Source organism: Phlebotomus papatasi, chromosome 3 (genome assembly GCF_024763615.1).
Source record: "Phlebotomus papatasi isolate M1 chromosome 3, Ppap_2.1, whole genome shotgun sequence".
Lineage (NCBI taxonomy): Eukaryota > Metazoa > Arthropoda > Insecta > Diptera > Psychodidae > Phlebotomus > Phlebotomus papatasi.
The window spans coordinates 85,733,166-85,759,870 of NC_077224.1; the positions used below are offsets into that span (position 1 = coordinate 85,733,166).

The 26,705-nt window shown below is 31.7% G+C and overlaps 1 protein-coding gene across 4 annotated transcripts in view; it reads left to right on the forward strand.

The window, feature by feature from the left end:
• The first annotated feature begins 218 nt into the window (after positions 1-218).
• LOC129806169 (arrestin domain-containing protein 3-like) overlaps positions 219-26,705 on the forward strand; it is a 43,277-nt gene continuing 16,790 nt past the window's right edge. For 3 of the 4 annotated variants that reach the window (XM_055854559.1, XM_055854563.1, XM_055854561.1), the window contains exon 1: positions 219-488. The gene's annotated coding sequence lies outside the window, so the exon portion shown is untranslated. The remainder of the gene's footprint in view (positions 489-26,705) is intronic. The other variant, XM_055854562.1, reaches the window with a different exon arrangement.

Genomic DNA, 26,705 nt, shown 5'->3' on the forward strand with positions numbered 1-26,705 from the left:
TCAAAATACCCTCGTTTAAATGGGCCTAAATCAATCAACTTTTCTATTTTCTTTTGAGTATAATTTTAGGAATAATCCTAAAGTGAATCCTTAGCAAAATCTCTTCTAGATCCTTGTCAGCTCTGGCTAAAAGTCAGTGGATGGCAACTGACATCTCCTCTCATTGTGTGTATATAACGTTCAAATAGTGAAAGAACGCCAGTCAGTTGGCTGGTAATCGTTGGACGGGAAGGATCACGCGCAAAAGCTCTTGATTTTCATCTCGCAGATTTATCGTAATTTCTTTTTGTCGTCAGAAAAATATAAAATCCCCTCGAGAACAGTACTTAAGACATATCCTCTATTCATTAAGTGCAGTGTCAGTGGAAAAATTAAATCTATATCTCTTGAGTGAGAAAAATGAAAAATCCCTGAAATGTGAGCATGAAGTAAATTCAATTACACTTGAGTGAGAGTTTCTGATGATAAAAAAAAGAGTGAATAAAATTGTAAGTGATGCACTGAGCTTTTATACAGAAAGAACCCTTTCAAATTGTCTTGCAATTTATTTTTTTTTCTTCTTCTCCCGGGAATCCTTTTTTCTGTTCCCACTTCTGGCGCGGAAATTTCATTTCCTTTCGCCACTCAAACACTCTATTATTTTGCTAGTTGCAGGAAAATACAAGAAAAAGAGGCAGAAAAATGGCAGTGAATTAAGAGAGTGTATAAATATCGGAATGTTTAGTAAATGTCTTTGGCGTGGAAATTGATGGGGTAGGAAAAACGAGAGAAAATTGGCGTCTTTTACTTCGACTTTCTGACGCACTATTGAACTACCTTTAAGGGCAAATCAGTCACGCACCTTTGAGCATTGCGTGAATGCGGCAATTTGTGAGTTAGAGCCAAATTTAGGATGATAAAATATAGCAATTTGCATCTGAATTTCAAATTCGAACCTTCTTTTTTGTACTCAAAAAAAAAAGGCAAGGGTTTCTGGTTAAGCGAAATCGGTACAGGACACAGCTTTCAGGCTTTGCACACATTCTGGCTTTGAATACTTTTTATTATTTTTCCTATCAGGTAAGATGGGGAAACTTGGAATCATATCTAATTTGGATTAGTGAGATTTTCTAACAGTTTCAAATAGAAAAAGGAAAGTACAACGAAGAAGTACGAGGTAGTTCTTCGTGGTTTTCCTTTTCTCTTTGACCATCTGAAACAGTGAGAAAATCTCAAAATTCCTAAATAGGCAGGACTCCAAATTACCCCATTTTACGCCGTTATTACACTTGCACATTAAAATGTTAATGTTATTCACAATTCACATTAATTGTCGTTTGTGAGCGTCCAAATATATTATTTGTGTCTTTGAGTCACTTAATATTTCGGGTTTTTCTATTTATTGATAAAGAAGTGGACTTGACCTGCAAAAATAAGTTTAAATTCACTTAAGGCATAAATATTTTTCACATTAAAAAATTAAAGAGAAAATCGCATTAATTTTTCGCATTAATGCTATAAATCAATTTATATCAAATTTTGCGGGCCAAGTCTACCTTTTTATCAACAAATAGATCAAATTTTGAATATAAAATGATTCAAAGACACAAATTACACATTTGGACTCTCACCAGCGACAATTAATGTGAATCATATTAAAATTTTAATGTGCAAGTGTGATAACACAGTAACATTAAACCTACCGACCGTTTTTGATCGTTTTTCCGTCAAATGACAAACCTCGGCAGGGTAGGATACTCAACGAATTTGTCTTGGAAAAGAGCAAAAAATTAAAATTTGAACAATTAAAAATATATTACATGCATATTTTAAGAAATTCATAAAGTTTGGCAGTGACATTGTACCGTTTAAATGTGTGTTAATTTTAAACCGGTCAATTTGACCGGGTCTTGGTAGGTTTAGTGTTAAAGATACGATCTAATTTTTTCAAGATATTGAAATATATAGCCACAGATAGGTCAGGTTTATTAAAAAAAAAAAAAATGTGTGAAAAATATGAAGTCTTCGAAGCCAGACTGTGTGCGAAGCTTGAAGCTAGTTAGTTTGAACGTACACCATTCAAATTGTCTTTTTCTCAGAATTAAGAGGACTATTTCAAATTTCACTCAATTATATCTCTGATAACATTTTAAAGAGAAACTAGGGTAAATGTCCTAATTCAAAACCATTTCCAGACGCTTTAATTTTGACAGAAGATTCAACACATTAAATTCATATTTTTTCTGAAGAGAATTACATAAATTTGCTCCTTGACTCTCCTAGAATGTTACTGTTTAGTGAAAATTCTTTAGATATAATTTGAAAACTTCTTAAATACGAGAAAAACACGAGAGTGTAAAATGCTTCTATTGGAAACAAATTAATCCAAATGGAAACAAGGGAAAGTTTCTAATTGGAGACAAACAGTGTAAGTGAACCCGCGACGAAAGGCTTCCAAAACCTTGTTGAGTTGCTCTTGAGTGCAGAATTTGTTCTTATTCTTGGTCTTTTCTCTTTTCCCATCTAAACTAATAAAAAAATCTCTCCAAAAAAATCATATTTCCGGGGTTTCCTATTGAAACATTTGCAGACACTTCAGAAAAACCCTTTATATTCACAAAATAGGTAATTATTTAAAAACTTCACGTACCGTTAACAATAAAGATTAACAATTAATTTAACTAAAATTAGCCATAAGTATGACATAAATGTTAAACAAAACGAATAAACAATAGTCACCTCATTGTGTTTTTCATTGGAAAACATGGGTCGATCGATGAAAAGTTCGACGGTGAAAAGGTACACTTTTAATTTTTCTGAGAAATTAACAAATTAAAATTTGTGAAAATGAATGGATTTTCGCTTTATTTGGAGCAAAATTAACTAAATAATGAAACTGTGATATAGAAAATATATTAATATAATACTGTATTTATCGTTACTATTAACTAACTAACAAATTCGGTGTTTTTTTTTACCTTTAAGGACGATTGGGTCATATATGACCCATGAAAATTATGAAGCTTTCCTGAAAATACCAATAAACTACAGTTCTGTCTCTCTATATGCACACTCTCTATATGCACAGCTTTTGTGTCGGTTGCATTCAAAATCAATTTGTTTACATTTTGACAAAGTAATAAAGAAAATTATTTTCTTGGTAACTAATTTTTCTCGTTTTTAATTATCTTAATTTTATTTTTTCTGTCTTATATTATATTTAAAATAACACGGGAAATTCTAGAACAATAAAAAATGATAATTTATTAAAAGAAGGAGAAAAACCGTTGGGAATTTCAAAAAAAGTTGTGCATATTCAGAGAGAGAGAACTGTCAAAAAAAGTATCCAAACTGTGCATATAGCGAGACAGCACTGTATAATTTTTACTTTGTTGAGAAATATTATGTATAGTTATTATAGTTTCTAGTCCCAAGAGGTTTTTGCTTAAAAAAAATTAGAAATATTAAAATTTAAGCACCAATGCGAAAATTTGAAAATTCGTTATTCTTGAGCTCAAATATTTCTTATTTAGCAAATAGCTGGAGATTTGCAAAAAAATATCCTAGATTCCTAGGGTAAGTGTGCCAAATTTCGGCATGTAAGCACCGAAGTCCTAAGTTTGAAATGCAATATTTTTAATAAATATTGATATTTTTTGTTTCTTCCTTTTCGGGAGGGTTGTGTGGAACCTTCAAGACTAGTTTATCATTTTTGTTTTCTTTAAATCACTTCCTAAAATATTGAAAAATTAATAAAAATATGGACATTGCTTTGGGTAGTATTTCGGCCACTTTGTGTGAAATTTCGGCCACCTTTTATCTGACCACCTTTTGTGACGAAACGGATAGAAAATTTCAAAACGTCAAACGGAACGAGTTTAATATTTAAAACGTATTAAGTTTATATGACCCACAAGCCCTGAGATCTTCCGTGTAATTTGTCCTAAAGATCTGAAGAGTAGCATCTCAAATTTACGCGCAGATTCCCGTGGAAATTTGCACTTCCTGAACTCTTCCAATGCCTTTTCCACATCATCTTTTTCATAGAAGCGATAGTTTTTTTTTCTCTGGACATTGTAGAATTCAGAAATTGAAAAAGAAAACATAAAATTAATAAGAAATTTAGGAAAGCAAAAGATGTTGCCGGAATATCCAACACTGCCTCACCGGAGAGACGCTCACAAAGTATATACTTTTTTACGCGAAATACAGGATCCAGCTGGGAAATTTTACCCGAAATTTAAAGATTGATTCACTACTAACATAAACAGAAACAATCTTTAATGAAAACTAATCAATTTTCATGAAAAACACCGAAGGAAAACCTTCTGCACTTCACCACAAATCAGAAGACTGCTAGAAACACAATCGATCTGTCACATTTTTTGTAAGACTCTTTCCACACTGAGTTTTTACAACGCAATTTAAATTCAAATTATACCTAAAATTTAATGGGTCTTTGTGTTAATACATCCTAAAATGAATAAATATTTGAAAGCAAAATGAATTCATTGACTATTCGAAGATTACATACATAATTTTAATTAATTTATTTGCATGGCCGAAATTACACTCAAAGTGGCCGAAATTAGAAGCTGGCCGAAATTTGACACACTTCCCCTATATCTTTCTACTTTGTGATTTGGTAAAAACATTAGAAAGAAATAACTTCAGGTAGTCAGGAAAAATTATTTTCTCTATGGGTCACGGGTGACCCAATCGTCCTTAAAGGGTTAATAATATCCTGCTCCCAAATTTATCACGAAGTTTTGTCTTATGACATTGTCATATCGTTACAGAATTCCCCAACTGGATAGATAACCACCATTACTGATCAATTTAACGAAAATCTACTGCCCAGTCTTCTGTAAGCTGATTTTTAACTCGAACTGAAGGGGCCACTTATCCACCCTTCGGCGAAGAAACGACCCAACCTTTGTACTTTTGCTTTAGAGAGCCTCTATCTAAATTCTTGTTATGCTTTCGTCAAAGAAAATCCCAAATGGACATTGAGGGGGCTTATCAAATATGCTTAATATGTGAAAGTTTTCCACAAAATTTTCTGCAAATTTAAAAATCATCCAAAATGCCTCAGAGAAATTTTTGGAGGATAGAAAATTCACACAAGAAAAGCTTTTTCAATTGATTTCCCAAGCTTTGAAGCTTAGGCAAACAAAAAGAAATATTTGCCATGGGAGAAAACCCAAACAAGAAATCCCTCAGATGATACGGAGTTTTAAGGAAGTGAAAGCTTGAGGAAATTTGTTTCGGAAATCTCCTGTTTTCATCCCTTTTTCCCCATTCCGCACCCCACTTCCGTTGTCTTTTGCCATTAATTCAGGAGACACAGAGGATTATCCACCCCACTTGGAAGTTATTTTCCCATGTGCCCCTCCACTTAAACATTTTATCCTCCATTTGAGTTTGAAAGTCTCATTAAAATTGCGAAAATCATTAAGTCAAGTGCATATTGCAAGGACGCCCTTTTTCCGGGAAGATGCCACGAGAAAAGGAAGACAAGAAAGGAGCTTTTCTGGAGTGGGTGGAGGTGGTAAAACTTGAAAGTTCCTTGCGGTGGCGCCAAAGATGCCACTCTCCTTTTTGCAAACGCATCTTGATGCTGATGTTGCACTATTTCACCATAATCCCATTTTCTTGTGGGCGCAGGAAAATCCCTTCTGCTCCAATCATGTGGAATTTTTCTGCCTAATGACACAAATTCTATTCTACGGACTTCTTTTTTTGTGTATGAGAGTTTGAGTAACATGAAAAAAAGCTCGTTGAGAGAGCTTTCATCAATTTTGAGAGACTCGCACTCAACCCACTTTTCTGCCCTTTTTTCCCAAGCATTTTCCAGAGTCATACTCTGATCCCTTGGAGCTAAACACAGACAAAAACCATTTTCCCAGAGACATTTGTTCCAAAATAAATGCTTGTGAAGGAAAAGGGACAAGATACTCTAAGTAAAGGGGCTGACAAGGGGTTACTCATTCCCGCATTTCATGGACAAGGGTTTCTGGTTTCTCATGTCAATCCAAAACTTTTGAAAGCATTCCTCGGCGTTTCTCGGCATTAGTGGAATATGCCTTGAAAGCTTTTTCTTGTGTTTAACGAAACGTCCTACAGGTTATTCTGGTTTCGCAAAATATTCCTTAAGGCATCTACACATTGTCAGTTAAATCAGTATTTGTCGTAACTTCCTTTTGACAACTTTTCAGGAGACGAAATTTTCAGTTCAATATTATTTTTCTTAAAAATGAGCCCCGAATGCGATACTTTTGAGTCAAAATAATAAAAGTGGCACTAATAAACTGTAAGTTAACTCGAGAAAATCTTTATAAAATTATTTAAAAGCTGCAATATTGAGAAATATGTTAGAAGAAACACAATAATATTTTATCGTAACTTCCATCTTTTATAAAGCCGTAACTTCCAATGTATGGAGATTCTGGAAGTTACGACAATTTTCTAAAATGCATTATATCAATTTCAATGACTCTAGTGATAATAAGCGCCTTTATTTGACTTAATTAGATAATAATACTGTTATCCCTGTCCCTACAAGGTTTTATTTCATAACTTTTATTGAATAAATTTTGTGCGCCACGTCGCTTGTTTTGTTTTGAATTAATGACAGATGGGTAGGGATTTTTTCTCACTTTTTTCTCACAAATATTGAATTAAAATGATTTAATGTTGCATTATTTGCACTGTCTTTGGATATTTGGAAGAGTTTATGAACGTTTTATTGAGAAATATTACATTTTTGCTGCAAATTACAAGCCACGCAAGTGAGCAAAAGAAGTTACGGCAAATGCTGATTATTGAAAATTTTGTATGGAAATTTATCGTAACTTCCCCAAAAATGGAAGTTACGACAAATTCTGATAAATTTTTGTTAATTAAAGGCACTTACGATAATTTTTGTTTAAAATAATTTTTATTGGGCTTATAAAAGTTTCTTTTTCACAGGTGCGTTTAATAAACAAAATTACGCTGATTCCAAATATGAATATATCTCAAAATCGCAAAAATGAAGTTACGATAAATGCTGATTTAACTGACGACATTATAAAGAGCATTTTGGCGTTTCCATCTAAATCACAGCAGGTAGATTCCTTCAGAAAATTAATTTTTAACGAAAATTTTTCACAATTAGTTAAGACCAAGCATCCCAGTTTTTTCCAAATATTTCTGAAGTTTCGTTAAACATTTTTAAATCGAGACCTAGGGTAAGGGCTCATAATCTTGACCAGTCTGCTTATAAGCATCGAAGTTCGAAGTTTGAAGTGCGATATTTTCAATACTAATTGACTTTTTTTGTTACTCTCTTTTCAGAAGGGTTGTTTAGAAACTTGGCAAGCTATTTATCGTCTTATTTTTACTAAAATTAGTTTGAATACGTTTAAAAATGAATTGATATGTAGAAGTGAATTTGACTCTTATTTTGGACAACTTGGCTGTAAATTTGGACAGCTAATCCGCCTCAATAGGATGCCCATTGTTCTTAATTTCATGAACCAATCTTACCAAGTCCTCTTCCTGTTCATGTAAGGGAAACATAGAATGCCACATGAAGCCCGGAAACTTTCCATATCATTCATTAAAGTGAGTTGACTTCGGTACTCCAAGTACGTGCGAATTCGCTCATTCCCTGGCTTTTCCGGGAGCCTTTCAAGGCATTTCTCGCTACATCTCTTTCGTAGAGATGGTGCTCCTTTGTTTCTCCAAGCATTTGTCCAACCTAGTCATCACAAAAGCAAAAACTTCACGAAATTTCGTGAAAAAACACCTGTCCAAAATAAGGACAGACTTATTTTAACGTTTATTCAATTTCAACGGTTCTTGCACACTTCTGTTTTGATAGTTAATTGGGTTTCGTAGAACATTTCTTAAATATCCACATTTTCTTCTAAATATTTCTCAATTTTCTAAAATATAATGTATCATGGAACGTTTCTTAAGATTTCTTGAGTGTCATGAAAGTTTTGCAAAGTTTCTAAATTTAATACGATATTATGCCTTTAAGTTTCTCATCGAGTTTTGCGAAACCTTCTCAAGGATACTTAAATTTCGTGAAATAGTTTATAAAGTTTCTTTCAAGGGAAGGTCATTCCCATTTTTTTTATTTATTGGTTAATCGGGTTTCGCTATGCAAACATCGGGTTTCTCGGGTTTCGTCACGTAATTGTTGGATCTCTCGGGTTTCGTGATACAATTCTTGGGTTTCTCGAATTACTCAATGCAAAAACTGCGTTTCTGAAGTTTCACGATGCTAAGAATGGATTTCTCAAGTTCCGCGATGCCATTCTTGGATTTCCTGGGTTTCACGATGCAATTCCTGGCTCTCTCGAATTTCGCGGCACAAACGGCACAAACTTTTCGGCGTTTCCAGTAAGATTTCAAGGTTTCACGAAACATTTATTATGGTTTCTTAGGATTCATGAAACACTTTTTGTTTTATTTTTGAAGTTTCAAGAACCATTTTGAAAGTTTCTCGGTTGCACCGAAAAGTTTCAACGTTTCACGAAACATTTATTAAGGTTTCTCGACTGTCACGAACTTATTCAGGTTACTAAGATTTCGTGAAACACTTTTTTGTTTTATTTTTGAATTTTCTAAAATCATTTTGAAAGTTTCTCGGATTCCTCGAAAAGTTTCAACGTTTCACGAAACATTTATTAAGGTTTCTCGACTGTCACGAACTTATTCAGGTTACTAAGATTTCGTGAAACACTTTTTTGTTTTATTTTTGAATTTTCTAAAATCATTTTGAAAGTTTCTCGGATTCCTCGAAAAGTTTCAACGTTTCACGAAACATTTATTAAGGTTTCTCGACTGTCACGAACTTATTCAGGTTACTAAGATTTCGTGAAACACTTTTTTGTTTTATTTTTGAATTTTCTAAAATCATTTTGAAAGTTTCTCGGATTCCTCGAAAAGTTTCAACGTTTCACGAAACATTTATTAAGGTTTCTCGACTGTCACGAACTTATTCAGGTTACTAAGATTTCGTGAAACACTTTTTTGTTTTATTTTTGAATTTTCTAAAATCATTTTGAAAGTTTCTCGGATTCCTCGAAAAGTTTCAACGTTTCACGAAACATTTATTAAGGTTTCTCGACTGTCACGAACTTATTCAGGTTACTAAGATTTCGTGAAACACTTTTTTGTTTTATTTTTGAATTTTCTAAAATCATTTTGAAAGTTTCTCGGATTCCTCGAAAAGTTTCAACGTTTCACGAAACATTTATTAAGGTTTCTCGACTGTCACGAACTTATTCAGGTTACTAAGATTTCGTGAAACACTTTTTTGTTTTATTTTTGAATTTTCTAAAATCATTTTGAAAGTTTCTCGGATTCCTCGAAAAGTTTCAACGTTTCACGAAACATTTATTAAGGTTTCTCGACTGTCACGAACTTATTCAGGTTACTAAGATTTCGTGAAACACTTTTTTGTTTTATTTTTGAATTTTCTAAAATCATTTTGAAAGTTTCTCGGATTCCTCGAAAAGTTTCAACGTTTCACGAAACATTTATTAAGGTTTCTCGACTGTCACGAACTTATTCAGGTTACTAAGATTTCGTGAAACACTTTTTTGTTTTATTTTTGAATTTTCTAAAATCATTTTGAAAGTTTCTCGGATTCCTCGAAAAGTTTCAACGTTTCACGAAACATTTATTAAGGTTTCTCGACTGTCACGAACTTAATCAGGTTACTAAGATTTCGTGAAACACTTTTTTGTTTTATTTTTGAATTTTCTAAAATCATTTTGAAAGTTTCTCGGATTCCTCGAAAAGTTTCAACGTTTCACGAAACATTTATTAAGGTTTCTCGACTGTCACGAACTTATTCAGGTTACTAAGATTTCGTGAAACACTTTTTTGTTTTATTTTTGAATTTTCTAAAATCATTTTGAAAGTTTCTCGGATTCCTCGAAAAGTTTCAACGTTTCACGAAACATTTATTAAGGTTTCTCGACTGTCACGAACTTATTCAGGTTACTAAGATTTCGTGAAACACTTTTTTGTTTTATTTTTGAATTTTCTAAAATCATTTTGAAAGTTTCTCGGATTCCTCGAAAAGTTTCAACGTTTCACGAAACATTTATTAAGGTTTCTCGACTGTCACGAACTTATTCAGGTTACTAAGATTTCGTGAAACACTTTTTTGTTTTATTTTTGAATTTTCTAAAATCATTTTGAAAGTTTCTCGGATTCCTCGAAAAGTTTCAACGTTTCACGAAACATTTATTAAGGTTTCTCGACTGTCACGAACTTATTCAGGTTACTAAGATTTCGTGAAACACTTTTTTGTTTTATTTTTGAATTTTCTAAAATCATTTTGAAAGTTTCTCGGATTCCTCGAAAAGTTTCAACGTTTCACGAAACATTTATTAAGGTTTCTCGACTGTCACGAACTTATTCAGGTTACTAAGATTTCGTGAAACACTTTTTTGTTTTATTTTTGAATTTTCTAAAATCATTTTGAAAGTTTCTCGGATTCCTCGAAAAGTTTCAACGTTTCACGAAACATTTATTAAGGTTTCTCGACTGTCACGAACTTATTCAGGTTACTAAGATTTCGTGAAACACTTTTTTGTTTTATTTTTGAATTTTCTAAAATCATTTTGAAAGTTTCTCGGATTCCTCGAAAAGTTTCAACGTTTCACGAAACATTTATTAAGGTTTCTCGACTGTCACGAACTTATTCAGGTTACTAAGATTTCGTGAAACACTTTTTTGTTTTATTTTTGAATTTTCTAAAATCATTTTGAAAGTTTCTCGGATTCCTCGAAAAGTTTCAACGTTTCACGAAACATTTATTAAGGTTTCTCGACTGTCACGAACTTATTCAGGTTACTAAGATTTCGTGAAACACTTTTTTGTTTTATTTTTGAATTTTCTAAAATCATTTTGAAAGTTTCTCGGATTCCTCGAAAAGTTTCAACGTTTCACGAAACATTTATTAAGGTTTCTCGACTGTCACGAACTTATTCAGGTTACTAAGATTTCGTGAAACACTTTTTTGTTTTATTTTTGAATTTTCTAAAATCATTTTGAAAGTTTCTCGGATTCCTCGAAAAGTTTCAACGTTTCACGAAACATTTATTAAGGTTTCTCGACTGTCACGAACTTATTCAGGTTACTAAGATTTCGTGAAACACTTTTTTGTTTTATTTTTGAATTTTCTAAAATCATTTTGAAAGTTTCTCGGATTCCTCGAAAAGTTTCAACGTTTCACGAAACATTTATTAAGGTTTCTCGACTGTCACGAACTTATTCAGGTTACTAAGATTTCGTGAAACACTTTTTTGTTTTATTTTTGAATTTTCTAAAATCATTTTGAAAGTTTCTCGGATTCCTCGAAAAGTTTCAACGTTTCACGAAACATTTATTAAGGTTTCTCGACTGTCACGAACTTATTCAGGTTACTAAGATTTCGTGAAACACTTTTTTGTTTTATTTTTGAATTTTCTAAAATCATTTTGAAAGTTTCTCGGATTCCTCGAAAAGTTTCAACGTTTCACGAAACATTTATTAAGGTTTCTCGACTGTCACGAACTTATTCAGGTTACTAAGATTTCGTGAAACACTTTTTTGTTTTATTTTTGAATTTTCTAAAATCATTTTGAAAGTTTCTCGGATTCCTCGAAAAGTTTCAACGTTTCACGAAACATTTATTAAGGTTTCTCGACTGTCACGAACTTAATCAGGTTACTAAGATTTCGTGAAACACTTTTTTGTTTTATTTTTGAATTTTCTAAAATCATTTTGAAAGTTTCTCGGATTCCTCGAAAAGTTTCAACGTTTCACGAAACATTTATTAAGGTTTCTCGACTGTCACGAACTTATTCAGGTTACTAAGATTTCGTGAAACACTTTTTTGTTTTATTTTTGAATTTTCTAAAATCATTTTGAAAGTTTCTCGGATTCCTCGAAAAGTTTCAACGTTTCACGAAACATTTATTAAGGTTTCTCGACTGTCACGAACTTATTCAGGTTACTAAGATTTCGTGAAACACTTTTTTGTTTTATTTTTGAATTTTCTAAAATCATTTTGAAAGTTTCTCGGATTCCTCGAAAAGTTTCAACGTTTCACGAAACATTTATTAAGGTTTCTCGACTGTCACGAACTTATTCAGGTTACTAAGATTTCGTGAAACACTTTTTTGTTTTATTTTTGAATTTTCTAAAATCATTTTGAAAGTTTCTCGGATTCCTCGAAAAGTTTCAACGTTTCACGAAACATTTATTAAGGTTTCTCGACTGTCACGAACTTATTCAGGTTACTAAGATTTCGTGAAACACTTTTTTGTTTTATTTTTGAATTTTCTAAAATCATTTTGAAAGTTTCTCGGATTCCTCGAAAAGTTTCAACGTTTCACGAAACATTTATTAAGGTTTCTCGACTGTCACGAACTTATTCAGGTTACTAAGATTTCGTGAAACACTTTTTTGTTTTATTTTTGAATTTTCTAAAATCATTTTGAAAGTTTCTCGGATTCCTCGAAAAGTTTCAACGTTTCACGAAACATTTATTAAGGTTTCTCGACTGTCACGAACTTATTCAGGTTACTAAGATTTCGTGAAACACTTTTTTGTTTTATTTTTGAATTTTCTAAAATCATTTTGAAAGTTTCTCGGTTTCACTGAAAAGTTTTAAGGTTTCACGAAACATTTATTAAGATTTCTCGACTGTCACGAACTTATTCAGGTTACTAAAGTTTCGTGAAACACTTTTTTGTTTTATTTTTTGAATTTTCTAAAATCATTTTGAAAGTTTCTCGGATTCCTCGAAAAGTTTCAACGTTTCACGAAACATTTATTAAGGTTTCTCGACTGTCACGAACTTATTCAGGTTACTAAGATTTCGTGAAACACTTTTTTGTTTTATTTTTGAATTTTCTAAAATCATTTTGAAAGTTTCTCGGATTCCTCGAAAAGTTTCAACGTTTCACGAAACATTTATTAAGGTTTCTCGACTGTCACGAACTTATTCAGGTTACTAAGATTTCGTGAAACACTTTTTTGTTTTATTTTTGAATTTTCTAAAATCATTTTGAAAGTTTCTCGGTTTCACTGAAAAGTTTTAAGGTTTCACGAAACATTTATTAAGATTTCTCGACTGTCACGAACTTATTCAGGTTACTAAAGTTTCGTGAAACACTTTTTTGTTTTATTTTTTGAATTTTCTAAAATCATTTTGAAAGTTTCTCGGATTCCTCGAAAAGTTTCAACGTTTCACGAAACATTTATTAAGGTTTCTCGACTGTCACGAACTTATTCAGGTTACTAAGATTTCGTGAAACACTTTTTTGTTTTATTTTTGAATTTTCTAAAATCATTTTGAAAGTTTCTCGGATTCCTCGAAAAGTTTCAACGTTTCACGAAACATTTATTAAGGTTTCTCGACTGTCACGAACTTATTCAGGTTACTAAGATTTCGTGAAACACTTTTTTGTTTTATTTTTGAATTTTCTAAAATCATTTTGAAAGTTTCTCGGTTTCACTGAAAAGTTTTAAGGTTTCACGAAACATTTATTAAGATTTCTCGACTGTCACGAACTTATTCAGGTTACTAAAGTTTCGTGAAACACTTTTTTGTTTTATTTTTTGAATTTTCTAAAATCATTTTTGAAGTTTCTCTGGTTTTCCTAATATTTCTGAGGTTTCAAAGTATCGTAAATTTTATGAAATATTCCCTAAGGACTTGGTATGAATTTTCTCCGAATTAGTCACCCCTCCGGGGGGCGAATGATTGACAAATTAAAATTAAAATTAAAATTTTTAGCGCACCTGACAGATGTTTGAAATGAAAAGATTCTCATGCATTTTCAATGAATTCCCAAATTGACGATTTTAATTCAATTCTCCTTGCTAATAGCTGTCTCTTAGACGCGAAATCTGGGGTATTAAATATTCAAGAATGATCCACCCCGCACACAAAGCTGAAGAGATGAAAAATCACCATAATTGTTGATATTTATTCTCGTGTAATTAAATTCATTTGCAACTCTTGGAAATTTCCCATTTCTTTTCCCACAAACATCCACTCAAATTTATACCTTTTTCTCTCCCAAAGCCCAATGGCAAAAAGCATCAGCCCCAAAATGAATATGAAATTCTGAGTAAAATAAAAGCAAGTAGAGAGGCATTAATTAAAATTTCATGTGAAAGTTTTTTGGCTCCTTGCACGCGTGTTTTCCCGCATGAAAAAAGGTGCTTTAAGTTCGTTCTTTTTGGGGTATATAGCTAAAAGCTCCTCTTTCATAAGCTTCTAAATCAATTTTCTAAGCTCACTAATGAGAAAAAAGCCCCCCAAAATATATGAATTAAGTAAATGTTATTAGGAAGCTCGCGTGCGCGTGACTAATGATTGATAATTTGCTTAAATGTGTATTACTAACACTTAATTTTGATTTTAATGTGTTGATTTAATACATAAAAGTGTAAAATTTTACAAATTATTTTATATAGCTATATCTTTATCTTGTACAATAAAGTAAGAAGATATTCAATAAAAGAGTAAAGCGAGAAAATATGAGCAATTCTGAGAAACATATTGTTCCAGAGTATGTTTATTATTCAAGAAAATAAAATTACAATCGTTAAAACGAGAAAAGTTATGAAATACACCAAATGGTACAACGGTGCGTCTTGGGAAATTCCCTTCTTGCTTCGTTCCCAAGATAAAATCCCCTTGTCGTCCATTATAATACCCCAAGTGTGTCTCGGCTAAAATAGAAATTTTGATAGAACTTTTATTAAACTTTTTAGTGACATGAACTTATTACGTAATATATTATACAATCATACAACACTAACTGGCAGGCTAAAGTACCATCATTTAAATGAACCATTAGTGAATTAAAATCCATAAATATTTATTCTAAAATATGATGTCAAGAAACTTTCACACAGTTTAATTTTTTCGTCTGAAATTTCATGCACAAACTTTCCCCAATAAATAATTCATTATTTACCTGAATCAGATTCACTTTAGATAGTTCTAAAGTTGAGAAAACATCTTTAAATTCATAAATTGTTTGAAAACTTTTTCCTCTATCAAATATATGTAAAAATTTATAACCAGCCTGCAAGGTTGTACAAGAATTTGAAGATAGAAATGAATTTTAGCATTTTTTAAATTTCATAAATGTTCCAAAATGTTCTATTTTTATGCGAAAACAACCCAAAAACTATTTTCCTGATAGGAAAAATTGTCACTTGAATTAGTAATAAACTTTGGGAAGCATTTTGCACATTCCATTGAAGTTTTTCATATTTGAACAAGGGGTGAACAAGTATAGCCAGCGAGTGAACCGTGAGTGACAGATCGGCAGATTGGCAGATCGCGCCGATCAGTCTCCAAGATCGCAATGATCGCGCGATCAGTCTCCACAATCACGCTGATCGACACCCAAACAACCAATTTCGGATGATAGACTTATTGTCTTAAGCAAGACACAAACCATTTTTAGGGTGATAGTCATTTGGGTGAGTCGAGATACGAACCTAAATTAGATGGATTGGGTGTAAACACAAGTACAATTCATATTCAATTTCGAATTTTCTTACTAAATTTTCGAACAAGGTGGAAAAATTTATCAAATATCACACTAAAAATCTGGCAAAAGAGTTACTCAGTGATTATGGAGTGACTAAAAAATGGCACAAGAACAGTAAGCGTCGTTGTTCTGTTTTTTTTCCACAACAATGTGAAGACCGACATATTTGAGACTTGAGCATTTCGAAATTCGAACAGGATATTTCAGCCACCTTGAGGAATTATCAAAAAGTATAAATGGCTCTTTTTGGCTTTTCAAATATATTTTCGAATTTTTCAAGATATACTTGTGGATGATAAGAATGAAGGGATTCTTTCCATCCACAAGTAGATCTTGAAAAATCCGAAAATCTATTTGAAGATCCAAAAAAGAGACTTTTTTACTTTTTGATAATTCCGCAAGGTGGCTGAGGTACATCCTGTTCGAATTTCGAAGTTTTCAACTGTGAAAAATGTATTAGTCTTCACGTCCCAGTAACGCAAATTCGGTGTTTGTACAGTAGTACGACAAGTAGTACTCTGTATAGTACTTGCCTTATGGAAATTTTAATGACCGTGACACAAGACGTTCCAGGAACTTTGTTCGGGGTTGAGTGGTGAAAATGCTGTGGGGAATTCGCAATTTTTGAATTTTAAAATAACGACATTTTTTTAATTTCAACTGACCAACGGTTTTTTACCGGTTTTAACCGTATTTTTAATAATAAATCTAAAATATATACTAAAATTAAATTTATTTGCATTTAAATTTATAAAATACAATTAATTAATTTAATTACAAATTTTTATGTTATTTATATCGTACTTTCGCGATTTTAGTGGCATTTTGAGCATTTTTGGGATTTTTTAATTTTTCATTACATAATTAGATAGAAAATTGTGTACATTTTAAATCCGGTTTTATCTTAAAAAGGTTTATACTGAACATTTTCCTTAATTTTAAATTTTCATAAATATTTTTTGCTGATTTTCTTAAAAAGATTATTAAAGAATGGCGTTTCATTCATTCTAGTGATAAAAATCAAATGATAGTTAGGCACAAAAAACTATTTCTTTCAATAATAATTAACTATTGATTAATATTTTATTAAAAAAAAAGTGTTCTTGTATTAATCCATGCAAAGTGTCACATTTGTGAAAAATCTGAGTCAAATCTCCAGAAATATTATGTGTAATACTGGTATTTTCTAAGAATAAGAGTGGCGTATCGCGCTAAAATAATATGTTTTGCATCAAAGATTCATTTTTTCTCAAATATAGAAACTGTTTTTTGTTATGTTTTAGAAAGTTGTATAATATAAAATTATTTACATTTAAACGCAAAAACAACGTAGGGAAAGACAGAAAATATGTCCAGGAAATGACATTTCTGTATCTCAATAAGTGACGGCAATTAAGTTACTTATAGAAATAAAAACAAAAAAATAAATATTTTAGAACGAAAGTTATGTGTTAAATATGAGCAGTCCAATCTAAATACTTGTAAAAAGTTCCACTTGAAATATTAATTATTAAAATACGAAAGAAGTATAATGTTTTAGGGTTGCCATCTCAATATACCCAAATGCAAAATGTGCTACTTAAATCGTGAAAGTGCGAATACCATACAAAATCGAGAAAATTTGAAAAATTTATTAAAATTAATTAGAAATTATGTTTTCTGCCGATGTTTTCCTAACCGCTTATGTCCGTCCTTCTCGTCATTTGACGTAAGTTTATAGTTGCTGGCTCTCAATAAGTGCTAACTCGGTGCACTCCAGTTTTTCTGTAACGATGATACAAAATAGTTTTAAAAATCCCATATAAAAATATTTTCTTATTAAAAGTAAATAACGAAAAAACTATCAAATAAATTATTTTTAACATTTTAAAGACGATTGGGTCACCCGTGTGACCCGTAGATAAAATATTTTTTCCTGACTACCTAAAGTTATTTCTTTTTAATGTTTGTGCCCTTTTTTCGCTATTTCTTAACTTTACTCTTCAAAAGTTAAAATAAAAGGAGGGGAGTGAATGGGTAAAATCAGAGGCATGACATTTCCTATGTTTCCCATATGTTTCTAGCGCGCCGAAAAAAATTTTGGGTTTGTTAGCTGTTTTCTGTCAATGTAGAATGAATTAGCAAAAAATATAAATCCAAAATAAAAGCCAACTTAATATTGAATAGGCAACCGAAAACCCCAAATTGGCAACCTACGTAGTTTTGGAGATATCTCGTGAAATGTGTACGAAATCAGGGAAAAATTTACACTAAAATTGGTCGTATTTTTCAGAGCTAATGTCACGGGTAAAATTATTTGTATTCAGTTGTTAGTGAATGGATTTTGTTTCATTAGAATTTATTTTATAAAATTTTACTATGTAAAAAATTAAGAAAAAAGCTTACATTTGAGATAAGGTGCAGGTGACTGCACTTTCTGATAAATATTAAAAAATCAACAATTTTTAATAATAAACGACATTGAAGATCTTCAATCTAAGGGTAAGATGCATGAGATCTATAAGATCACCTGTAACTCATCCGATTGGGCTGAAATTTTACTATGTTGTAGCTGATGTCAAGACCTTTTCAGAACGTATCTATGTTTCAGTCTACGTCAAGCATTTACCTAGGCTCACAGTTTTAAATTTTGAAATATTCATATTTTGGCGGCCTTTATTTTTTAGTCTTAATTATTTGAGACCTAAATGAAATATCTCAGTAATAATTAAAAATGGTGAAGACTTTTATTTTAAATATTTATTTACTTTTACATAATTGAAAAGATATAAACGAAAAATTCATATATTCATATTCTTTATTTTTCAATCTTTGCGACAACAGTTTTTCAGATCCTCAAATAATTTGCTGTTATAAGCAAAAACGTTACTTTTCTTTTTCTTTGTTTGTTAGACCACATCTTCTAACAATAGTGCTGTCTTTTTGTGATGGTTTCAATATTGGAAGCGCACCATAGTTCTGTATTCATGAGAGTATCATATTTTTTAAAGTTGTAGGAATTTAGGATATTTTTTACAAATGTCCAGCTATTTGCTATATTTAAGTTCAAAATTGAGCAATTTTCGAATTACTTTTTTTATATTCCAATTTTTTTAAGCAAAACCCTTTTGTGAATAGAAAGTTAGTACGCTCATATACATTATATTTTTCATTAGAGTGACAATTATCATTCATTGGTATCGTCAGAAAAATTTCTTGATTTTTTAGGTTATTTTTGTCCCTATCATGTAGAGGTAAAAAATGCCCCGAATCAGACTGTTAGATTTTACAAGGTTAGATGTAAAACGTGTCACTGATTTTGATTATCGGTTTCATTTTCATTGTTCATTTTCGGTCAGTAAAAAGTATTTCGTCCTTAAAGGGTTAAACATAATACGCAGATCCACAAGGATTGAGGAAATACGATTATTTCATCCTTAATTACGATCTGAAACCCTAGAAAAGATACTTCCGGACAGAAAGTGTTTGAGAAATGAAAACATGTTGCCCTAGATTACCCTAAAAAAAAATTAAAGAAAAAATCCTATCAAAGAAATCCTTTTTAAACCCAATACACTTATCCATGGAGATTGAGGAAATTCTCACACCTTATTATAAATTGATTGTGGGGCCCAAAAAAGGCTTCCGGATGGAAAATGAATTAGAATGAGGTTAGAGCTTCCTAATGCAACCTTTTTTTCATCTACTGCCCAGATATTTTTTTTTTCTTATTAAACAGCACTACTAACTTGAATTTGGGACTCTTAAAGAATATTTTATAAAAAAAATTTGCCTTGGGAGCCCCAAAAACCAATGGACGCTCACTAAGCGTCACTTTTATATTTCAGTGTTTTTAAGACCTAAAAAATGAAAAACTCAACAGAATTGCAATCAAATTATCACGTACCTGTACTGCTCTCTGGAATCCTGCTGGTCAATTGCTTGAAAAAACACTAATTTATCATTTTTCACTAATAAAAAAATCACAACTCTGAGGATTCAGCCATCTGACAGACGAATCCGGAACAAAGTTCCAGGAACGTCTTGTGTCACGCTGTACAAATTTTCCATAACACAAGTACTATACAGAGTCCTACACGTCGTACTACTGTACAAACACCGAACTTTTGGTGGTGAATGTGGGGAAAATACCGTAGCGCCGCCGCATTGGTGGCCACCGCACAGAATTAAATTAGTTTTTGATGGTGACCACCACGCTCTGAGGAAATTGGGGGGTCGCCACCGTCAAAATTTTTCGAACCCAAAACTCTTTCGTTACTGGGGTTGTGAGGAAAAAACAGAACAACGGCGTTTACTGTTCTTGTCCAAGTATTTAATCACTCCATAATCACTGACTAACTCTTTTGCCAGCTTTTTAGTGTGATATTTGACAAATTTTCCCCACATTGTTCGAAAATTTAGTATGAAAATTCGAAATTGAATCTTCGAACATCAACGACTTTTTGCGCAAATAGAGTTCCATTTACCTTTTATCCAAGACACTATTACAGAATCAAAATCTACTTGAGTTTACACCCATTTCGGCTAACTTTAAGGCAGAAAGTTTTCATAAGTAATTTCTTAAAAAAAAATGTTAGTAAGGTTTAAAAATAAAATTCCGAAAAGCTTTTTTCATGCCCTTCACAAAGGTAATACTTCAAATAAATCCTAAAATTATGACGTAAGTCTGAATTGATTATATAAAAGTTATTCACCCGATCATGCAAGTGTTCATTTTATCAGAATTCAAACAGTTATTTCTTTTCTAACCAACCACATAAATCCTGGAAATGTTTTTTTCGGCATCCACAAATCGTCAAAAGAAAAATAGAAGGAAAAACACGTGAATTGCGTGTGATGGCAAATGAAGTAAGAAAATGTAAATCTTGGGTGGATTTTTCTTTTTTTTTTCTTTGATGGCATACCAAAAGAAATTCCTTCTTCAAACACCCGTACGGTTTATCTCCTATCTCTCCTGTACTTCATATTTTTTTTTTACATTTGCCAGAGGATGGGTTTTATCCTGAGTGGGAGTATGTGAAAGAAAAGTCAGCAACAAATCTCTGTGAGAGAGAGAAAAGAGCTACAAGAAAAAAAGGAAAACCAAACGCGAAAGTACTGATATTTCACTGGGATTTTTATGTCTTTCAGAGGTCTTTCAACTTGCAAGGCGCGCTTTTTGTCCACCCACAATTTTGCACTGAGATGAGGAGTGTTTTTATTTCTATTGAGTCACCAAATAAAAGCTCTAGCTTTCCCTGAGTATTTATCTCACTATGGTATTTTGCAACTCATTCACTGGATTTTCCCATCCTCCAGCCCAATTTTCTTTCACTGACTTTGTCTCCCTATCTTTTGGTGCTATTTGTTCGGGAGGCCAAATAAATTTTATTACGTTGTTTAGAGACTTAAATTTTCATCCCTCTGATTTCTTTCAGTTTTTTTTTTTTTTGTTAAAGGCAACAGAGATAAGAGTTTCATAGATTGAGATTAGAATATGCTTAAATACTGCTACAGTTTAACATTTGAATTTGATTGAACTGAACTTGGCGAATTTGAACAAGTTCTTCAGATTTCGAAAAGTAATTCAAAAATTTAAATTTCGTACTTTTATAATTGGTAAATGGTGCTATTCCAATGAAAAATTGAAGGGGGATATCTTTCTCCAGAAGTTTTGGTTTTAGTACATGGCCGTTCTCATGTGCTTCTGCGTTATCGACTTTTGTTTCCGTTGGTTCCTATCACGACTGTGTACCGTAAACAAAGCCACAAGTGAGGCTGAAAAATTCGAAGATCGATTTGAAAAGTAAAAAAAGAGCCATTCTACTTCTTGATAATTCCGCAAGGTGATAGAAGTACATCCTGTTCGAATTTAGAAGTGCTCAAGTGTTAAGATGTATTTGTCTTGACTTTGTTGTGAGAAAAAGCACAATGCAACGACGCTTGCTATAATTGAAGTATGAATGAAGTACCATTATTTAATCACTAAGGAAGTCTTTTAAAAGCTTTTCAGTGTGATTTTTCATAAATTTTCCCCACCTTGTGCGAAGATCTATTATGAAAATTCGAAATTGAGTGAATTCTTCGAAGATCAACGACTTTTTGTACAAATAATGTTCCATTTATCTTTTACCCAAGACACTATTGAAGAATCGAACTCTACTTGTGTTTGAATCCATTCGATGTAAACAGAAGTAGATTTTGATTCTCCAATAGTATCTTGGATAAAAGGTAAATGGTTTGATCTATTTGTGCTCTATTTGCACAAAAAGTCGTTGATGTTCGAAGAATTCAAATTCAATTTCGAATTTTCACACAATTGTCGAACAAGATGGGGAAAATTTATGAAATATCACACTAAAAAGCTCGCAAGTTACTCAGTGATCACGGAGTTATTAAATAAAGAAACAGAAACAATAAACGTCGTTGCTTTGTGTTTTTCCTCACAATAAAGTGAAGACCAACACATTTTGACACTTGGGCACTTCGAAATTCGAACAGGATGTACTTCTATCATTTTGCGGAATTATCAAGAAGTAAGAATGTCTCTTTTTTGGCATTTGAAATAGATCTTCGATTTTTCGAGCTCTACTTGTGAATGTTAATGAATGTGATTCTCGTCATATTTCAAAACTCTAAAAAGTCATGACAGGAACTAATACAAAAAAAAGTCGATAACGCAATAGTATAAGAGTTTAGCTATCTACTAAAAAAGTATTCAAAATATTCAAAATTGCCTTTATGAAGGAAATGAGTATCTGGGGTAATATGATAACTCCTTCTCGATAATACTTTTTGTAGCCAATATAAGTATTAATCAAGAGTCACATTCTTTTAAGAATGTCACAATAAATGGCCTAACAATTTTAAAAAGTCGTTATTCACTTACCTTAACACATTCAGATTTATCGACACTATCGATTCGATATCGTAAAGTTATCATTCCACCCCTGAATTTGTCATGTTTTTGACATCTGTCATCAGGATTTAAATTTACTTAGGATTTGATTAAATTTAATTTCTTACGGCATTTGCACACCTTTTTGATCAAGAAAATTTCATGAAATCTAAATTTACATCCTTTTCTTTCTCAAATTGTTTGTTTTAGTCTATCCTATTCTTTCGCACTCTTCTTCTTCTTCTTTTGAATATCACACCAAATTAAATTTTGTTCAATCTAATTTAGATTGGGTAAGAATGAAATGGACATAAGGAAAACGTTTCAGAGAGAACAAGATGTGAATTTTAATTTTACAAAATTTTAATTTTACAAAATTTTCCTAACCTAAAAGATGTTCCGGATCCATTAAGAATAAGCAACCTTCTACAGATTCTAATTAAAGTGCCCCAAAAAAATGAAATAAAAATATCCAAAAATAGTTTAAATACTGTTCCATTCTTTGGAATATAATAACATTCAAGCAGTGTCTGCTAAAATTCCGAACGCCAAAAGCCCAAAACCAAAATCTCGAAGGCCAAAATTCCGAATGCCAGAATCCCGAATGGGCCGAAATCACGAATTTCCAATCATTTCTCTTTGCTGAAAGTGACACTAACAATTTCCAAAAAGACAAAAAAATTATTTTCCGGAATTTTAGATTTTCGTAACATTAGATTTTTGCCCACTCGGGATTTCGGTTTTCGGAATTTGGGCTTTTCGGAATTTCGGTCTTTTTAGAATTTTGGCTTTCGAGATTTTGACTGGGACCCAACTTGAAAAGACCTAACTCGGGACCTATCTTCTCGTCAAGATAGGGAGAAATGGTTTTTGAAAAGTTGTAGAGGGTTGAATTTCCTATCAAAATGTGTCAACTAATGGTTATTTCTTTCACTTACGAGACCTTGTTAAAAATCGAAACATTTTTTTAAATATCCCTTATGTGATTCAGAGAAACTTTTCCGAATTCCATTAAATACGGTTCAGAATAATCAAAATCGTACACTTTAATTTGTAAATAAAATCTACGGTGTATTCTGAATTTTTAATATTTGATTTTATGGAACTTTCCTAAAACCTGAGGCACACACATGTAATTTAATTTTTTTAAATATCCCTTATTTGATTCCTCAAATTACATGTGCGTGTCTCAGGTTTTAGAAAAGTTCCATAAAATCAAATATTAAAAATTCAGAATATTTATTAAGAATGCTTCGTAGATTTTATTTGCAAATTAAATTAAATTTTGATTATTTTGAACCGTATTTAATTGAATTCGGAAAAGTTTCTCTGAATCAAATAAGAGATATTTTTTAAACAAATGAAAGGAAATATGAAAAAAACGTAAAGAAATATTTTTAAAAAAATCTATTCGTACAGCTTCGTAAATATTCGGAAAAATCATTTAAAAATATTTATTATCTTAATTTTCAACTTAAACAAAAAGACTTCTGAAAACATAGCTTAAATCCCCGAATAGTCTCAGGCTGATCCTCGAGAATATTTAACCTGAAAAAATTGACAGTAAAGATTTATAACAAACTGTCAGTCACTGAGGGCTTGGAATCATCGATTAGAGGTCCTGTGCCAAATTTTACAAAATAAATGGAGGATCAGACAAAGTCTATTTGGGCCCTAAGATGAAGAGCAAAGCATTCTTTATTTAACTGACATTTTTAAATGTTTAAAGTGAAGTTAAACAAAATAATGCGAAATACTATTAAGTGTTTTAAAAATTAAATCAATTTATTTTCTTTTTTTTTAATTTTTTTTCAAAAAGTTAAGAAAAAATCTCTTTTAAGTCCATTTCAAATATTCTCCTTTTCAACTTTGACAGATCTCAATCGTATTACATCGTACAGCTTCGTAAATCTTCGGACAATGATATCAAAAATTTAAATTAACGACTATTTCTAAACTTCCAACTGAATTTTTGTCAACTCAGCATGAAAGAGTAACGATGATTTTTGCTTTTGCCAATAAAATGAATATTCCTCAAATTGAAAATCGATTCATTTTCCACCTTTATCGCATCCTTTATGCGAATTTTCCGTTTCACCTCCGCATATCCATCTTCTGGCACGACAATTGGGTTTGGCGTGGAGGAATGTAAACAAATCTCATTGCTTTTCATTGGAAGACTTTGCGAAAAAAAGTGGAACAGCATGGAAGGAGTATGAGAAAAACGAGTGGAATTTTCATGCAACATTTTCAAACAACAAAACAGCGTCCCAACCCTCCTCATTATCAGTTCACTGACGCCATCAAAATTGTGGAGAATTTTCCTCTGGAAGGGGTTTTTTTTCTCGTCCTTCGCACTTTACTCAGGCGTATTTGTGGAAAAAGTTCTTGTTGTGTTGCCAGTCCCCTGCCATTGATTCCACGAAACAAGGTGCTCAGGTTATCTATTATTTAGGGTGAAGGAAGAAAACTTTCATCTCAGAAGATTGGTAGATAATGCTTTTCTCATGGTGGAAATTGCACTTCTGATGCCTCTCTTTATCTCCTCATTTACCATTAAACCTTCCAAAAAGTGTTAATTGAAGTGAATTTTTGGGCTCAGGAAGAGAACAACATCACAATCACCAAGTTAGGGATCAATTTTAATATTTCATTCAGACGAACCCAATTCCATTACTTTTTATTTTTTGCTTCTTTTCAAATAAATACATTTGGAAGGAATTTTTCATAAATACATTCTTATTATTAAATTATGTTTTTCATTTTTTTTTTATAAATCACTCATAGGAAAATAAAAAGTGAAAGTCTAATGCTCAACATTAGACTTAAAGACATTATTATTAAAGATAAGTGACCTATTAGGCTCTCAAAAAGCAATAAAATTGCACGCTATTTAGGATTTTGAGACCTTCGGGAACTGGGCTAAACCTCTATTTAGTCGAAGACCGCTTTAGGCGGGCATTATAGGGGGGACTTTTAATTCGAAATAAAAAATTTTCACTGAGCTTTCCCTCAGTGACAATTGCCTACCTTCTGGTGCACAAAAATAACTCTGTTGGAAAGCTCAATCACCAGTGTTCGAATTTTTCGAGTGTTAAAGCTTTCAAGAAGTCAGGTGTTTCTTGTGTTTTTTTTTACAAACATTAAGTGCTATCAATGCAGTTTTTTTCAAGTTTTCAAGTTTCATCAAGTTTTAGATTAAGTTTAAAAAACGACACTAAAAAATATTGAATTAAAGAATGAAGAAAGAGGGAGATGATAATGATCACTTCTCTGGGCATATCCTAAATCTTCAACAGAATGCGATCAAATTACTTTAGGGATATTCTTGTGATATTGCGACTTTTATTGACTCTAAAGTGAAAAAAAGTTTTCATAAAAGTTAGCTTAAATAAAAATTACATTATTATTGTCTATGATTTTAAAGCGATTAACAATACTTTCTTAAATTTCTAGCAATATTATCATAGTCTTGCGGTGGCACGACTTTATCGAGTTAGTTCCCTATTCACTTGGTATCATTCAGACTTCTATTACGAAACTATCAATATCACATATCTCGACACAAGTTCGTAAAGTTTAGAAATAAAATAGAAAATCTGCTAGACTTTCTTTTTCAGTCGAGACACAAATAGGGGAATTATAACAGCTTATTGAGAGATTTTATCCAGACACAAACCCTAGGGGGAGATTTTCCAGAATTCACAGGTGCATAGCACTGTAGGATACATTTTTGAAATACCATCATTTAGAAGCAGCTTAATGGTTTATTCCTAGGATGAAAGCTCTCTTTAGCCTGTTATAACATGTCTAAAACTGTCTTGACTAAAAATTGAAAGTATAACAGATTTTCTATTTAATTTCGAAAAGTTTCTTCGTGGCTTAAGTGAATGTTTTATCCACAAAATTTTATTTTATTTAATAACAAGGCTATAAGTTAGGAATAATGATAAAAACTTAAGGAAGAGGAAGATATTAATTATTCATTCTCTGTCGTTACATTTTAGCCGTGACACACTATGGAATATTTTTATTAGATATCCGAGACTCACGGTAGTTTAAAAAAAAGCATATTTTCATCATATTTAATAAAAGCGATTATCTTTAATTAATTATCAACTTCATAAAAAAAAATAGTGCATTAAAAGAAAAGAAATAATGAAACTTCTTTAGAAATTTTCTGCTTTTAAAAATCAACGTAGCTGAACAGAAAGTAAAAGTTATTCAACAAATCTACATTATTTAATAAGCACTCATCTTGAAAGTTTTGATAAAAT